Source organism: Ursus americanus, chromosome 7 (assembly GCF_024610735.1).
Source record: "Ursus americanus isolate L20-20 chromosome 7, mUrsAme1.1.p, whole genome shotgun sequence".
Lineage (NCBI taxonomy): Eukaryota > Metazoa > Chordata > Mammalia > Carnivora > Ursidae > Ursus > Ursus americanus.
The window spans coordinates 53,273,615-53,288,484 of NC_142133.1; positions in this window are offsets into that span (position 1 = coordinate 53,273,615).

The window sequence follows — 14,870 nt, forward strand, 5'->3', positions numbered from 1 at the left end:
TCATACACAGGGCTGGGGAATAGAGGAGAAGACTGGAGGAGTGTGTGGGTGTCACACACAGGACGGGGGGAGTGTGTCAGGGTGACGCACGGGGCTAGGTGGGCTAGGGGGATGTGTTCAGTGTCACACACAAGGTTAGGGGAATGGAGGACAGTACTGGGGGGAGTGTGTCAGTGTGACACAAGGCGTCAGGGTACAGAGGATGGAAGGAGTAAAGGGAAGACAAGTAGTAACCAGTGAATCTCCTTTTGCCTCTGGTCCTCTGAACCCCTGTCCTTCCTCGGTGCTCCTTTCACAAGTATCTCAACCCCCTTTATTAGTCAAATGTGACTGGCCCTTGGTCTCCTGTTAGATAGAAGATGAGGTGATAAAGGGGAGTTCCGTGCCATTTCTAAGCCCCAGGACAACCTCTGTCCCTGGAGCGCCCCCTCCCCTGCACTTCACCCCTGGGGGTAAGAAGAAGACCACCCTTGTCTCTTCAGGACAGTCCCTTTTCCTGGAAGGCAGTGATGTGGAATGTGGAGGCTCAGAAAACCTTTTGTCACAATGAAATTAAAGAGGGATTTGGCATGGACTCTTTTCTCCCCTGATGTGCATTAGGACCTCTCTCCCTCTAGCTCTCCTCCTGCCCCGTGGTTCCCAAACCTTTCATTTGTCCACACAGATGCTATCATCCATTGCCAGCACCCATTTTCTAGGGGTGTCTGGCTTTCTTTGCTCATTCCTCTCTGTGAGGCCCTTGATAAGGGCAGTGGTGAGCAGCCCCCCAGCCCGGCGCTGGGCCCTGGACCCCGGACCCCAGAGACCCCTTCCCTTGTAGCTCAAGGCCGAGGGCTCTGCCAAGGCACCTGCTGTAATGGAGAAACATCTGCTTGTTTTATTTACATTTCATCCAGATGTTTGGGTGCCATGCAGACGCAGCCTGTGGGCCGTCTGAACGCTGTGGCTGGAAACTGAGCTTCCCCCTTTTGGAGCCGGGAGGCGGAGGGCCGGGGCTGGACAGCAGACACTGCCTGGGGATGATGGGAGGGAGGCAGCAAGGCAAGACCTGGAGCTGGAGGCGGATCACAGCCGTGGCAACAAGGGGAACAAGATTCCTCGTAAACATCGGCTCTGTTTTCAAAGCCACCAGTGAAGGCAAGCACTCGCCAAATCGTGATTAAAAAAAAAACCCTGCCCTTTAGAGCGCTTCACACCACTTCCCAGAAGCCCGGTGAGAGCCTACTGTGCGCGCCGCGGGCCCTGCCAGCTCCGGGTGCGCGTCCATGGCCCCGGCTGGGAAGCTTGGGGAAGCAGGGGTCCCAAAGGCTCCAGCAGAGAAGGCCAATTAACAATGCCGGGCAGGGAGCATAAATCACCGCGCTCCCCCTTTTCCTGGGCTCGGGCTGGAAAGGATCAGAACTGCACAAATACTTGGGATGTTTCTCTTTATTAGTGATAAAATATTGGACGTCAGCGTGTGGCGGTTCCCGCACCGCCTCCGACAGTCGGAGCAGTAATTGTGATGAATAGGGGTCCCGGGGCAGGGCTGCAGGCGTTTAAGCAGGGCTCTGTGGACTGGAAATATTAGGATTGATTAAAGGTCAAATACTTTATAAATTTATCAGCGCTGGATACATTCTTCTGAGGTGGGGGCTACCCTTCCAGCCTGTTGGAAAAAGAACTCACATGCTCTTCACCCCCACCCCATGTCCCGCCACATTTAACCCACAAAACTGACGAAACAGCAGACATTTTCCTGTACTTCGTGCCCTTTTGCTTCTCGTGCCAGGAGATGAGTTCAGCACAGACATCTGTGGGCAGGAGTCTGCCCATTTCTCACTGGAGACAGAAAAGAGAAACTTTCCTGGGACTGAGGATTGACTCCTCGGGGTGGAAGCGGCTCTGGGTTTCCAGGACCGGGAGCCTCCAGGGACTCGCCAGAAGGACAGGCTGTGACCCACCCAAAGAGCCCTCAGGGCAAAAGGAGGGTCTCTTCGCTGATTTGGTCCTTTTGCCCAGGGTCAGATCTCCTGGTAGTAGGGAAAGAGATCTTTTAACTCCTTGCCTGCCGGGAAGCTCCAGGTGACGCTCTCTGTTGAATCACGGCAAGGGCCCTCACCCGCCTCCTTAAAAAGTTAATTTATTGAACAAATACGTATTAAGGCGGGAGCCACTCTAGTGCTGGGGATAAAGCAGGAAACAAAATAGATGAAAAGTCTTGCACCTAGGGAGCTCGTATTCTAAGAGGGGGTGAGACAATTTTTTTTAAAACCCACTATAAATTATATAACGTATTACATGATAATAAGAGCTAAGAAAAAAATAAAGTAGGGGAGGAAAGGGAGTAGGAGGAGCAGAGGGAAGAGACTGACATTTTGGAAACAGTCAGGCAGGGCCTCTGAGCCCTGGAAGAAGTGAGCGCAGTTATTGGAGAGAAGGGTGTTTCTCTGTAAATGTGTTTTAATTGTGCTGGTACGTGAGCAGTTTAGTACTGGCTGTCATCTATCGTTTCCTTTTTGGAATTGGGTGAGGTATAAAGAAAAACATGTACAGAAAATGAATGAGGTAATACAGACCTGTTCAGAGAAGAGATTTCTAAGACTCCTAGGTTACTGACTTGCATCTCTGTTACCTGGAGGGTTTGGTGAAACAGATTACTGGGCCTTACCCTCAGAGCGTCTAAGTCGGTTGGGGTCTGAGAATTTGTGATTCTAGCAAGTTCCTAGGTCCTCCTAATCCAGGGACTGCACTTGGACAATCACTGCCCTAAACCCACAGAGCATGCTCTCCTTGATCAGGTGGGGCTTCCTGGAAGAGGTCAACTCAAAGAAAAGTTTGAAAAGAAGAACAAATAGCAATTTTTCAACTTTACTCTTTAGAAACAAGGGCAGTGAAAAGGAAATCAGCCAGTGGGTCCAGAGGGAAGGCCAAACTACAGATAGGTAGGGGAAAGGTTCTGTTGGCTGAAGTTGAAACTGGCACTTGCCTTCCTTCCCCCAGTATCCTGGGCTGGGACAGAGAAGGAGAGAACAAGCAGAGAGAGGGAGAGCATACATACAGGGCAGGTGTGTGGGCCAGAACTGACAACTCAAAGGCAGGGAGAGGAAAGTTAGAGAAGTGTTCCTCCCTGCCTCCTCCCAGACTATGCTAAACCTTATGAAGCGCTCACTGGAGGGACTGGGCGCGGACACACATGTCTCTAAAGATAGCTTTTCCCAAAATGTACACCATGCAACACTCCTTTTGAGAGGTGTTCATAGGTATCACCAAAAGAGGATTCTTTGGTCAAATATGTTTAGAGCACACTGGGTTAAACAAACTTCTTCACTGCAGGACTTCTCAGGGCCTTTAATATGCAAATGTACATTGTTACTCTCCCCAGAGGAAGATTTAGTATTTTGTTTCTTAAACTTTTTTGACCACAGAATCTCCTTTACTTTTTCAAGGAGAATCTTACAAGACCAGTGTACAGTGGGATATGCTTCAGAAAACACTGGCCCTTAGGACTGAATGGTCTCCTAAACCACATTGATGGGTGAAATGAGAAAACCCTCACACAACTGGGAACCCAGAGGCTATCTCCAGCACTCCTTTGTTCTCTTAAAGACCTGTAGATTGGGTTAGAAGGGTCTCCAGATGTGCCCAAGGCTCAATGCCCATCCTGAGGTCCCTAGGGTTCTTTGAGGAGAGAGCCTGGACTCCTGAACCTTGTGTGTTTGATTTAAGCAGGACTGGAAGACACACTCCTGCCACACAAAGTGTGTAGCAGAAGCATGTGTTGTGCTGGCTGGACGGACAGAATCAGTCACGGTGTGGGTATTGCCCTGAATCCCAGTGCATGGCTTATGCCTATAGGCAGGGGCTGCGGAACAGAGAAGGGGAGGGGCCTATGGCCCCAGCTGTGTCTGGAGAACAGCAGCCCTGATATTTACGACTGTGATGGTCCTTCTCTAGTGGACCTGCTTTGGAACATAAATAAACTTAATAGGCTTCAAATAATTGTGACAACTGAGTTTAAGCCCAGACTGTGGTCCAGGGTAATGGACGTCTCTCTCTCTCTCTCTCTCTCTCTCTCTCTCTCTCTCTCGCCCCCCTCTCAACTGGGCCTGATTCTACAGACCCAATGCTCAGTCCTCAGCATAGCAACACCATAGATTGGGTGGATTTTGGGGCATTGATGGGGAGGGCAGTGACCTTGAGAGTGAACCAGAGAAAGGAGGTCCATTCCTATGGACTGTCCCAGGCTGAGATGTATTGCTGACCGCACCCAGCCCCCAGCCCCCAGCCTGACAGGGCAGATTCCAGATCCTGCTCCTTACGTGGGGGCGGGGAGGGCAAGCCATCCCTTGCCCCCTTCTCAGCCTTTCTCACAAGCCGTGGCTGAGACATAGAGGTATAAATCTGTTTCAAAGAACTGGCGTACTTCGAACACTTTCTTTGTGTAAGACATCATACCATCTTGTAGGAAAGAAAAACACCTGCCTCTAACACACAGCAAACTGAGATAAAGGGCCACAGTAGAGAGTTATAAAGAAAACAAGGAGATAACAGATGAGGCGAATTCCTGCTGAGCGGGACGGGACTTTCCAGGAGAGAGACCTAAACAAAGGCACCGAGGTGGGGGAGTACAGGAATGTTCAGAGAGGGTGCACAAGGGCAAGGGGGCCAGCAGGAGAACATGCTAGAGCCAGAACCTGGAGAACCTTTCTTTTCATACTGAGAGATTTCACTTTATCAAACAGGCACTAGAAAGTCAGGTTTTGTTTTAATGTTTTAAAGTAATAGATGCATAGAGTAAACTCCTCAAACAGTACAAAAGTATATTCAGCGAAAAGTCTCCCTCCCACCCCTGATTGCCACCCAATTTCCTTTCCAGAAGCAACCGGGAATATCAGTATCTTGTGCATTCTTTCAGAAATAGTCCATGTCTTTGCAAACAAGTATGTGAATATATCTTCCCAATCCTTTTTAAGCGCAGATATTCACATGTTGTATACACTTACTTGTACCTTGCTCATTATACTTAACCATAGATCTTGAAGATTTTTCGGTAAAGCACACTGTGTCCATAGTCTATTTAGTGTAAAGACCCTTCTGATGGACATTTGGTGTTTGCACTTCTTTTGCTACTTCTAACAATGACGCAGAGAATATCCTCATGTGCAAATCACTTTGCGCATGTATTGTGACTTCGTAGACATGGAATTGCTTGCTCAAAGGGCATTTGCATTTTTCACATTGATAGACTCCATGCGGGGGAATTTAACGCAGGGGATGCTGGGACCAGATCTGTTTTAGGAAGATCCTCTTGGAGGCACGGGGATGATGGGAAGGAGGGAAGAGACAAGCGTGGAGGGTGTTATGATCACACCAGGTGAAATATGATGAGGGCCAGAACAGAGCGCTGGTTGAGGAAAGGGAGGAAAGGGCAAGTGTGGAAGAGACTAGTAACTGATTAGATGTGTCCATGTGGGAGAGGAGAAATCAGAGACAATCGGAGACCCAGAGCCCCAAGTGGGGAGGGATTAACCAAGAGATAGAAGAAGTAGCTTTGATCAGATTCTTGAAAACCAGGAATGTGTCTGCATAGATAGGAAAGCAGAAAGCTAAGAAATCACCACCTCAGGCTTGGTAGGGCTTGAAGAAGGATAAGAAGAAAGTTAGAGGGTCTGAATGTCCCCCTGGGGAGGGCTGATCAGACTCAGTGCAGTTTCAGACAAGAAAGGGGCGAAGAGCACTGATTTTGGAGTCTTCGAGTTTAGAGCAGCTTATGAACTGTGTTAGTCAGTTTAGGCTTTCTGGTGGGACCAACAGTTGCCAAATTTCAGTGGTTTAACCCAGTAGATTATTTCTGGCTCACATCAGCGTCCCCTGCAGGAACACTGATGTGGAAGGGGCCCTGCTCAAATAGTTACTGAGGATCCTAGGTTATTCCATATCCAGATTCTACCCTCCTCGAGATGGCCAGCATCCTCCCCATCCAGTCCCCGAGCAGGAAAAGAGACAACTGTGTACAGGCAGGTTTTGCGGGCCAGAACTGGAAAGGACTTAGGCTACTTTCACCTACTTTCTGTTGGTCGGAGTTGAGTCGTAGGGTTGCCGCTAACTGCAAGGGAGCCTGGAAATGGCACCCAGCTGTGTGCCCAGGAGAAAAAGGGAAGTGCTTGGGCAACAACTAGCCAACCTCTGCCCCCCAAACTGTGTGTCCTGGACAAATCATTGAAGATCTCAGAGGCTCAGTTTTTACATCCGCGAAATGGGAACGATCACCTCCTAGGTGGGGTCACTGTGAGGATGACGAGATCATGTACGCCATCCACTTAGCCGGACTCATGGGGATGAATAAATAATCACTACTGCAAATTCATAGTGTGTGCTTTTTGGCTGTGACCCTATGAGAGCTTTCCCTGGTCTTTCTCTGCCCACTCCAGGTCTACACAGACAGAGGAAACCTCAGTCTGTTTTCCTGCCTGACCTGGATCCTGCCGGCCCCAAAGTCGATTTATTTTCTTGAAATAAATCGTTTGGTTTGGCTGACTCCATGGACCGAATTCATGAGATTATTTCCAAATCTCACCATGCCTGGCCCATGTAGACCTGGCCACAACCTCTGCCAGACAGCTGTGCTCCGAGCACACGCGGGCTGAAGAATGATTCTTGTCCATTCTTTCATGTTATTCCCACACTTCAGAAGTCTGGAGGGAAGCTGAATGTTTGCTGTTCTGGGATCATTTGAAGCCGGGCATGCAAAGAGTTCCGAGTCACTTTCAAGTCTGCCCGTAGGAAATCTTTCTTGGCAACCAGACAACTAGAATTAGTTATTAAAGGCATGTCAAATGAATAAAGACACCTCTGTGAGGAAAACCGCAAGAGCGGTTACTTCTTCTAATATGAATAGGAGGCTAATATCAAATCACCTTTAATTTTCCACTCTTTCTTTGCTGTTTCGATGGTGGGTCAAATCTAATAACACAGATACAACGGAAAACCATTTCTGTTTTCATCTATTGCAATACATGTGCCCACTGCAGATGTGTGTCTTAAAAACCAGGGTCTGGAATTTGAACAAGTGCCTGCATACTGACAAGGCTGTTTCCTCCAGGAACGTTCTCTTGGATGTCATGCCTGTGTTGCCCTCACAGGCTGTAAGAAGCTGACCATGAAACAGAATGAAGCATGGTCTGATCTATAAAGCACGCATCCCGTAGAGCCCGGCCCATAGCAGTCACTGAAAGGCAAGGATGGTCATGAAGACCCAGCCCTTGGGACCTGGGGAGAATGGTGGTGTGAAGGCATCTTGAACACATGGGCCTGCTTTCCAGATGCCAGTCACTGAAAGCCCGGTGAACTTTCATTCCCATGTGGATTTAGGGTCACTGGATAGATTTGCAGATGGGGGAGCCGATGACCAACAGGAAGTGCAGTATCGTGGTTAAGAAGCTCCAAAGTTGGACACGCTGTCTGGGTTCAAACCCCAGGGCTGCTATGTTTTGTTGTTATAACAGGAAATTTGCGCAATTTCTGTGCACCTCGATTTCCTCATCTATAGAATGGGGATAATAATACATGTCTCACATGGCTGCCGTGAGTATTAAATGAACGAAATCTTACAAAGCTCTTAGAACAAATGTTTGCCAAAGAGCAAGTTCTCCATGACTGTCAACTATCATCGCTAGCATTATCAATAATATCAACATTACCCAGGGGAGAAAGGGGTCGATGGGTGATTTTATGCATAGGTGGGTCATGTGAGCCTGAACAACACGGACTCTATAGGGAAGGGTGGGTTGGTTGAAAGGAACCAGGCTGACACTATAGGGTGCTGCCACTTTGGAAGCTCTTCTGCTGCGTAGGCATGACTTGAGCCCTCGTGGTCAAATGGTGAAGCTGTCCCCAGACAGACGTTCTCTTGGGCAGACGAGACCATCCTCTGGATACAAAGGTTTTCATCCAGGATCAAAAATGCGGAAACCATTTAAAACTGACCAAGCTCACTCCAACTTCCTAGAAATTAATCCCCTCAGGTGGGTCCTGTGGGACAAGCCCCTTTGGAAGCTGTCTTATATCATGCATCTTGTGTGCCTAAGGGGTTTGGGTGGCTTTTTCTTTAACTCTTCAGGGCTGAGGAGTCATTCTGCAGCATTTGCCCCTGGATCTAGGTGCAGGCCACCACTGTGACCTTCCTGACCCTAGTCCTGGCCTTTTCATTGACACTAATGGTGGAGCTTCAGCCAGTCTTGAATCTATGCCACGTGGCTGCTCTAGGGTGACAAAGGATTCTCTCCTTGACCAAATGCTACTCAGGTTTTAGCAAGAATCCTGCTAAGTCAGTTTGGTCAGAATCCCCTACTCTTGGGGCGCCTGGGTGGCACAGCGGTTGGGCGTCTGCCTTCGGCTCAGGGCGTGGTCCCGGCGTTATGGGATCGAGCCCCATATCGGCTCCTCCGCTGTGAGCCTGCTTCTTCCTCTCCCACTCCCCCTGCTTGTGTTCCCTCTCTCGCTGGCTGTCTCTGTCTCTGTTGAATGGATAAATAAAATCTTTAAAAAAAAAAAAAAAAAGAATCCCCTACTCTTGATATCCGATCACTCTCGATACCTGACCTGGTCCTTCAGCATCCCCCCCCCCCCCGAAATGTCTGATCACCCAGGCCTGCCTTCAGCAAGAATCCTGTGTGATTGGTTTAGCCAGAATCCCCCCGACCCCTGATGCTTCCTTTTAGTCATTTTCCATCCACTGATCCCCTACCGTGCTCCGTGGCTGTATTTCCTTGTTGTATTCAGAGCTGAGTGCAATCTCACTACAGAATCCCATTGTAGTAGCCCTCTCTGAATGAAGTCTGCTTTACTGTCTTCAACTAGTGTCATGAATAACTTGTCTTTAGTAGAGGCTTCAGAGTTTATTCTGGAGAGCTGAGATTGGCTGTAGATCACGGTGCTCCACTCCATAGGTATGAATCGTGGGATGGACAAGAAATCTAGCACTAACTCCCTGGGGTAGTTCATCGTATGAGATCAGGGGAAGTGGCCGGGGAATTCAAGAAAACTCAGTCCTTTTTGTCCTTGTTATTTCCATGACTGATATTTTTAGGTGCAATCACTAATTAACTGATCAATCAACAACACCGTGGCCTAAATTATAGGCATAATTTCCTTAACTGGGACTTCAGGATTAAAAGAGAAATTAGAAAAAAGTGACTCCATTGCTTTGCTTTGTTTTTCCTTGTTTACACTCCCTCTTTGTTTCCAAAAAATGTTTCAAGTAGTGACTCTGTCTCTGTAGAACCCAAAATGAAAATTAAAATGGAAAACTTCAGGGGCGCCTGGGTGGCGCAGTTGGTGAAGCGTTTGACCCTTGGCTTTCGGCTCAGGTCGTGATCTCAGGATCATGAAATCCCCATGTGGGGCACCGTGCTCAGCCCGGAGTCTGCTTGAGAGTCTCCCTCTGCCCTTCCCTCCGCTCATGTTTTCTCTCTCTCCCTCTCTCTCAAATAGATGAATAAATCTTTTTTAAAAAAATGAAAAACTTCACTCAGATGCTGGGATATGGCCACCTCTTTGAATGTTTGCCTTTGTGATCCAGGCAAGCAGTCGGTTGACTGGAGTTTTCTTTTTCAACTAATGGTGGTGCTCTAGAAACACAGCCTACGGGCGTCAATGAGAATGGAGCGTGAATGGCCCCAGGGGCGCACGCGTGTTTGTGCGTGGGGCATGCGTGAGCACCTGCTGATGAAGCAGATTCTGCACCAGCAGCAGTGGCCGAGCGCCTGCTCCTTCCCCAGGTCCTTTACTGCATTGACTCCTCGTCACAGACCGCAGAGGAAGATATTATTACTGTGATGACATGTGGGGACACTGAGGTTGGGAAGGCAAGAGTTCTCCCAGTACCAGGTAGGAGAAAGACTTGTGCAGGCTGGGGGGATGGGGAGGAAAGAGAGGCTGGGAGTCCAGAGAGGGTGGGAGTAGTACCGAGAGAAGATGCCCCAGGGACAGGGTCTAAACCTCCTGGAAAACTACAGAAGGAGGTCTAACTCTGTCCCCAGTACCCCGAACCTGAGGCACCTTAAAGCCAAGAAGCCTTCCTCGTCTTGCCTGCTAGAGGCCTGCCCATCTTGATGTCAGAATCTGGGTCCTCGGCTTCTGGAACGGGGCTCCCACGGTGTTGGGAGAGAGGTCCTGAGCAAGCCTGTCATCAGTCCCTGTCCTGAGCTGGGGCACCTGTGGGAGAGTGTCAGGGACACAGGGGTGAGCAGGGCAGATGGGTCCGTTCTGCCCGGGGCTGACTGCTCCCAGCAGCTTGGCTGTAGCTGCCAGGCAGCCCTCTGCCACATTTCCTGGGCATCCTCCTGGAAGCTTCCTCCTGCCCGCCACTTGCCTGGAATGGGAACCTCTGCAGAACCTTCCTGCCCCAGCACTCCTGAGCAAAGAGCCAAACCAGGGTAAGCCTGTGCGTATAGGGCCTCAATTTCAGATCAGATTCACAAATTTAATTTCCTATTCCTTAATTTAATTCTGCATTTTAGTTTTGTTTTTATTATTTACATGGGTTGCCTTTAATGATTCCAAATTGCTGCTGCCCCTCCAGCAGTATTTTGTCTTAGGTTAACTTCTTGAAAACTGATCAGCGTTGGAGTTTATTCCGCGCTGGGTTTAGTTATTTTCTGAAACGAAGCACAATTAAATTAGAATAATGAACATGCTCTTTAGAGGATTAATTCATAATAAGCAGGCCATGTGCTACAGCTCACAGAAGAAAGGGCACGAGGACCGAAAGCTGTTTTTTCTGCCTAAATATGAAAAGTACATTCTGCAGCAGAACAAATCAGCTAATGACATCCAGAGCGCCGGCCAGCCCCAGAGCGGCACGGAGCTGGCATCTTGAGTTAGCACGATCCCCGCCAACCCTGCTGCCTACCTTCCCTCCCTGAGAAGGCTGGCAGCCGGGGATTTCGCTGGCCCCTGGCTCTGCAGGCATAGTCTACGGAGGCCACTCTGCGCCCCCTCGGTTCTACCCCGGGAAGCCCCAGACGCCGTAGCCTGGGGCTGCTCAAGCTTCACCCTCAGAGCTGCCGAGAGTCCATTCTGTCCTTCATTCCTTCACCCAAGGAAGGTTTCACTGAGCTCCTGCTGGGACCCAGGCATCCATGGGGACACCCTTGGATTGCAGGTAGGAGTATGGATGGGGAACTGAGGAGGGTCAAGGCGAACGCGGCCTGAAAAGAGAGTGAGTGGGACCAGAACGTCCAGGACCTTGGCATCTGCTCTGAGTGAATGGGAAGTCATGGCAGGGATTCGAGCAGAAGTAGCACCTCTGGTTGGACTTACGTAGAAGGATCTCTGACTGCTGGGCTGACAGAAGACTTTCTGGCCTGAGGTGCAGTGGGCTGGATAGAAGCTGGGAGACTTGTCAGGAGGCTAACAGCTTAGGCCTCTAACACTCTAGCCCCGGTTCCTCCATACCATATTCTGCAGCCCCCCCCCCCCCCAAAGAGCTGAGCCCAGGCTTCACAGCCAGGTATGGAGGCTTCGAGTCTGCCAAAACCTCCTGCTTCCCGGGAGAGTGGTTTTCCGGCAGCTGTGAGGCATTTGAGGGGCATAATACTTCGCTGGGCCCGGGAGACCCCTCTGCAGGCTGCCCCCCCGACCCATGGATCAGAAGGTCAGAACCTGCCATAAAGGGGGACTTTCAGGCAGGGGACAGCTGCCTTTGGTGTCCAGGTTCCTCTGAGAGGGAGCCACCCTCTCTGCCAGGTGACTGACCAAGGGACATCGGAAGGGCTCTATTGTGCAGCTGCCATGGGGACAGGGGACAGATCAAAGCGGGAGAGGACCAACATCTGCGGGAACCAAAGCGAGGGAGAAGTACAAACACGCTGAATGAATAAGTAAGCAGATGAATGATTGATGGGGGGGACGAATGCTGAATGAATAAATGAATGATGGATGAACAAACAAGTGTACGGCCAGCTCCACCTCTCGGCTCTTTTGGTGTCTTCTCTCCTGGGAACCACGGAGTAAAGATCCTCCCATGGCCCTCAACTCTAGGCTTTGCCCACTGGAGTTGAGACCCCACTGCCTCTGACCCCGCAGGCGGGAGACGGCTCTGGCTGTGTGGCTGCTGGGGTGGGTGGTCTGTTGGTTCTGAGGGAGGAGAACTCTGAGGGCCTCAGAGGAGGGGAAGGTGTTGGGGGAGGAGGTATTTTAACGTGCAGGTTTTATTATTCAGGTGTGATGAGGCCAAGCGAGGAGACGCTTGCCATGAAAAAGATAGTGTGCTATATGCAGAGATTCCAAAGAAGGGGGCATGCCATGGTGGGGCAGGGCGGGGAGCACACAGGGAAGCGCCAGGGTTGGTCAGGAGGCAGAGGGAGTGAGGGGAGATGTGGTCCAGAGCCTTTATTGTGATTTCCACAGGAAGGAACAGGCAGGCAGGGTAAGCAGACTTAGGACTGGCTACTTTGAATAATTTTGGCAGGTCTGGGGCACAGGGACCCTCCCTCATCCCTGGCCCTGGGAGGTGAGGGCAGGAGGATGTTGGTGTGGAGTTTAAGAGCTCAATAAAGGCGATGGCTGAGGTTATGGACTTGGATTGGTTGGTTTGTGTATGAGGGGTATGCTGGAAGGTGAGTTTTTTATTATCGCTAGGAGCTGGCTCACCCTGGGAGGGGAGGTCCATTCAGTGTCCGCAAGGCCACGTTAAAGCATCAAAAATACAGCAAATAAAAACACATGCTTATCACAGTGGGGAGGAGATTTGTTTTTTCTTTCCTAGTCCCATACCAGACTACATTCTTCAGATGCTGGACCTTGAATTAGTCTCATTCTAGGACCTATTAGGGTAGAGAAGTCCATTTCAGCTGAGTATGTGATTGTATTATCCCAACAGGCAGAAAGATCTCACTGACTGAAATTTCCAGAAACTTCTCTCCATGAGGCAGGCCAGTGATAACTTCAGCTCAGGCCCGGAAAACCCTTCCACTGCCCTGGCACCACCCAGACCCGTGATGTGCCCCCACTTCCAGAAGCGTGTGCCTCCCAGGGTGGCCAGATCCTGTCGCCCTCCAGGGCAGAAGTGCCTTATTCAAGGAAGCCGTGTCTGGAGACCCTGGGTCTCATGGGCGAACTCCATTTTTGGAGGAGGGTCTTGCCCAAGGATTTCCATGGAATCCAGGCTATGAGTTTGGGGTCAAAAAGCCACTCAAAAGTGTACACGTGTATGCCCCGCTTTACTTTCTGAACTTTAATAGTCATAATAAAAATGACTCCCATTTATTGAAAGCTTACTAAGGGTTAGATGTCTGGCTGAAAGCTTTGCATTCTTTTTGTCATTTAGTTCTCTCATCAACCTCAGGATGCAGGTATTTTTACCCTCATTGTAGAGATGACACTGAGGCACAGAGAGAGGCTAAGTACCTTGCTGGTAAGTGAGGGAGCCAGAATTGCACCCAGATGGATCACAGCCCCTGGGAATTGAAAATTGAAGACCTTTCCAACAACCCCGCTGGTCTTTCACTCCTCTGGCCTCGTCCTTAACCCTTTGAGGGCTGCAGAGCCCTCAAAGCATGGGAGGAGAGGAAAAACTCTTCCTAGAAAACGGACATTTTGCATGTTGCACAAGTATATTTCCCAGGCAATGTCCGGGGCCCACTGGCCCTCCTGAAGCTCTGGAACCCTGCTTTTGGCATCCGACTGTTTTTCTTTCTCATAACCCTGGGGCACAGGGCAACCCTCAGGGCCCCAAAGTCACCCCAGTGGGGAATGGAAGCAGACAGGACAGGGTAATCAATGAAAGCTCACTACAAACTCCTTCCATAATTGCATTCCTGCCTCCTTCACCCTAACAGCCAGCACTTAGGGGAATTGCATTCCAATAAGGCTCCTGGGCCTCTGGGGCCTGCCCTGGAACCTGTTGACAAGCCATCTGCTTCCAGAGGGGTTCTGGAGACCAAGACACCCTTTTAACATTCTTCTCTGTTGTCTTTGCTATAAGAGAGACAAAGGACTCTGTAACAGATCTTGTCCCAAATCCCACTTTCTTAACCCACCCCCATCAGCCCTGGAGCCAAGGAGGCTTCCTCAGTCCTGGGCTGTCTTGCTGAAGTCAAAACAGCAGCACCTGTTCTTCCACGTGGATGACCTTTGGAAACACCTGGCTTCCATAGTACGGTGGCCAACATGGGGCTGGCTGGGCAGACCCCGCTCAGGACTAAAGGATTGAAGGGCTGGGGTCCTCCCTCAGGAGCCGGCTGTTGTGCTGCCCCAACTCCCCCACCTCCAGCCTCAGTCTTTTATTCATAAGATTTCTTGGAACCTCCCTAAAGGGCTCCTGCTCTTTGTACAGAAAACCCGCGATACAAGGAAGTAGGGAATCCCCCAAGAAACAGGGATGTTTCATGAAACCAGAGAGTCCTATTTCCGGAAATATAACTTCCTCAAAAGAAGGTCCATCCGTTCTCCAGGCACAAGGCCGTCTATGCAATTAACAGAAAAAGTGCAGGGTTCAGGGTGATGTGAGTTTCACTGTTTCCCAGATAGAGATGGCTCCTCAGCTCACCCCCACCAAAGGAATGAGATATAAAATGGGAAGGTCTGGTGTTTGTTATATGACTAACAGATGCCCCTTCCCCCACCACAGCCTCTGATGCTCCTTTCCTGCAAAGAAAACTCTCCTCTGGGGTCCTTCTTCCTCTTGAGTTCGAGCCCCAAGAAGCCCCCCGACGAGCTTAGCTCCCTTGTGTTATGTCCTTGGGGCTGTGAGCTGATTCCCTCATCTCTGCTGAGGCCTTCCTGCTCTTGCTCAGAGGAAACAGATTGTTTCAGGAAGGAAACATTCTTGCTTCAGGAGGGAGGGGAGGCATGAGTATTCTTGGGTGGTTAATCCCCCCTCCAAC